The sequence below is a fragment of the Lactuca virosa genome, chromosome 7 (assembly GCF_052849685.1).
Source record: "Lactuca virosa cultivar CGN04683 chromosome 7, Lactuca_virosa_CGN04683_v6, whole genome shotgun sequence".
In the NCBI taxonomy this organism is placed as follows: domain Eukaryota; kingdom Viridiplantae; phylum Streptophyta; class Magnoliopsida; order Asterales; family Asteraceae; genus Lactuca; species Lactuca virosa.
This window is the reverse complement of record NC_136432.1, coordinates 252,176,072-252,179,650: the sequence shown is the minus strand read 5'-3', so window position 1 is coordinate 252,179,650 and position 3,579 is coordinate 252,176,072.

The window sequence follows — 3,579 nt, the reverse complement described above, 5'->3', positions numbered from 1 at the left end:
TTCAAGATAACCGCTAGAGTGGGTAAGGTAGCATACCACTTGGATCTACCGGCGGAGTTGAGCCATATCCATAACACCTTCCACGTGTCTCAGTTGAGGAAGTGTGTGGCCGATGAGACGGCAGTAGTGCCACTAGAGGACATTCAGGTGGATGCGATCCTGAATTATATCGAGAGACCGATCGCGATTATGGATCGAAAGGTGAAGGTTCTGAGGAACAAAGAGGTACCCCTGGTTTAGGTTCAGTGGCAACATAGGAAAGGGTCCGAGATGACATGGGAACCAGAGTCCGAGATGCGGGAGTAGCATCGGGAGCTATTTGAGGAGCATGAATTCCAGGGTGAAGTCTAATTCTAGTGGGGGAGAATTGTAACACCCCAAGTCCAGGTATTTCTTGTGAACCTTAGTCTATTGAGCATTTGTTTCATTTGGCCCTTGGTAGAGAAAAAGTGACTAATGGGTACGCGGGGCGTACTAGAGTGTACGCTCAGCGTACTCATGTGCGTGCTTTGGACGCTGTCACAACCAGGAAATTCAATGCTTTTGTAAACATTAACAAGGACAAATTTGTAAACAAAATCTGGAAGCATGCATGATGTTTATTCAATGACAACAAAATTACATAAAAAACTCTATACAAACACTTCAAATGGTCAACGACAGATTGGAAACCCTAAAAATCCCGGTTTAAGTCCATTATGGACTAGGATTTCCTTATTAGGCCTAATGGACCAATAAGTTTCCACTTTGACTATTTTGGACTTAGAACCCTTGAATGGGCTCTAATTGGACCCACTTTCATGAAACTTAACATTTTGAACCAAAATGGATCCAAAAATGAATTGGTTTACCTTAATGGGCCTTATTGGGCCATAATTGACCTAATTACCTTTAATGGGCCATAAAACCCATTCTTTTATGCTAATTAGGCCGTGAACTATCGAAAGGAGCCCAATGGGCCGAAAACCTTCTCTATGAACCTCATGGTTTCGAACCAAGGCTAGAAGTGGGCCAAATTAATCCATATCTTCTTTCATTAGGCCTATTTCGGCCCAAGTAAAAAAAAGAAAAGAAGAAATTAAGGGATGATTAAGGGGGGGGGGGGGGGGTTCACACCTCATTATTGTATGTAGGATAACAATGCAACATTCTCACATCCCCATGCATCTATCACCTCACTCTTTCTCTTCTCCCTCTCTTCTTCTACTCTCGGCCGAAGGCACCCACCCCCACCTTCATCTTTCTCATCTTAAACTACTTTAAAACACTCTCTAGAACTCTATCATTTTCCATCAAAACTTGAAGAATTGTGGGTGCTATCAAGAGGCTTCTTCCCTTATATCATTATCCTTAGTAAGTTTTACTTAAAACTATGTCTTAAATTCTTGAATTCTCTAAAGATCCCCTCTTAACTCATGTTTCCATCGTGATCTATACTTCATAGAACCCACAACCATTACAAGAAGCTACTAAGGCCGAAAAACACACCATCTTCATCATCCTTCCTTCAAAACTGAAACCACCAAACCCAAGGTGAGTTCATACCCCCTTGTTTTCGGTTTTTACTTGTTTTGGGGGTAGAATACAAGTGTTATGTGTTGATCTATGTGTGCTTGCATGTTATATGTGATTTCTTTGTTTTATGTTGTGAAAAAGATGTCACTATATGTTATATCTCGAGAATATATAGCTAAAGTGTGAAATATTTATAAACAAAAGACATAATAAACAACATACTTCATAGATCTAAGAGTCTTTATGTGTAAGAAGTGAAAAACAAAGCCAAAGGCTTTCATAAGTGTCATTTTTGCAAAAATAACAAAGATTTGGTTAAAAGATGTTAATTTCGTTTTTATAAGGGTTATATGGTATTTATTTAAATAAAAACTGATTTTTATGAAAGTAATACTTTTCAAAAGGTCAAAAACATAAAATTTTGTTTATTGGGCCAACATTTGGGCCTTACGGATTTTGGGCCCATATTTGCGAAAAATGAAGGTTTTGGGCTAAAAATGTAACATTACTCAAAGATCGAGCCATAACAGTAAATAAATCAAATATGGGGCAGAAAATAACATTTGTTTTAAATTTGGAACTAAAAATGTAAAGTTTTTTGGATTTTGGGCCAAAATTGTAAAGCTTGCGAAGTTTAGGTCAAAATTGTAAACTTTTTTTGCAAACAAGGGCTAAAATTGTGCAAAGATATATTTTTGGGCTGAAATCACAATTTAAATAATGATTAGGCCGAAAATGTCAAGAAAAATGAATTAAGGACCAAAAACGTCAATTTTCATTAAAAAGGACTAAAACTGTCATTTTTATTAAAAAGGGGCTGGAATTGTAACATTTTGTGAAAAAGGGGCTGAAATGGTCAAATAAACATTTTTGATCAAATATGTCACGAATATAAGGATTTATAATATATGGATATAAAAATTTATATTTCTTTTATAAAGCCATAATGTCGTTATAAATCAAACATCAGATGTTTTAGCTTCGTAATTAAACAAGTGTAAAACAAACCCGATACTTCATAATATATATATATATATATATATATATATATATATATATATATATATATATATATATATATATATATATATATATATATATATATATATATATATATATATATATATCGATAAACGGAGAAATAATACAAAGGATTGGGCCTAATATTACTCATTGTGCTTATTGGGCCTTCGTGGGCCAATTTCACGATTATTGGGCCCAATATAATCAAAACATGTTTATTGGGCCTTGGTGACCCAATTACATGCCCAATGGGCCTTCATCAGCTTAAACATGCTATTGGGCCTTAGTGGCCCATTTGCATTACTAATATGGCCCTAAACTTTTATTATATGTTCAATGGACTAAAACGTGTCTGTAGCATACTCGACAGCCTATAATAACATACATGATTTGTGGGCCACCGGTGTCCTCTTTCGTGTCTGTTAGGCTTACTTCATATTCACGTAAACATCAATCGGGTTGTAAAACAATGTTATTCAATTTCATTTGGATTTAGTGAGAAATAACGGGTGGCATCAATAAGTGTCGCCGTAGCCTGTAGTTATAATCAGAGTCTCCTGGAGAGAGAGCGAGAGTTTGTATATAGATCAATACGGGGGTGACTCCCCCACACCTGAGTTGTTCGCTACAGTTAGACTCGGCCAGTCTAGGGTGACAAAATCTTGATCAAAACCGGCGTTTGGAAAAATGCCAAGACAGGCGAATTAGTCACTATTATGCATGGTTATAACGACTCACATAGAGATCCATTACCATCTAAATATTCATGGGAAATCATATTCATACACTGTGACGATGCAAAGTGATTTATACAATAATACAAAACTATCATACTATTTAAATTGGAAAACATCGGGTTTTCCGGGGAATGACATTATTCACTTCTACATACAACAACTACAATTCAAGGAACAATTACGAAAGGCATTCACTTTTACATGTTTTGAAATCACATACATATACACTTATGAGATCATCACATTTTTTTTGTAAACAGTTTTGTTACAGAAAATATCGGATTTTCTGCGTTTTACAAACAAT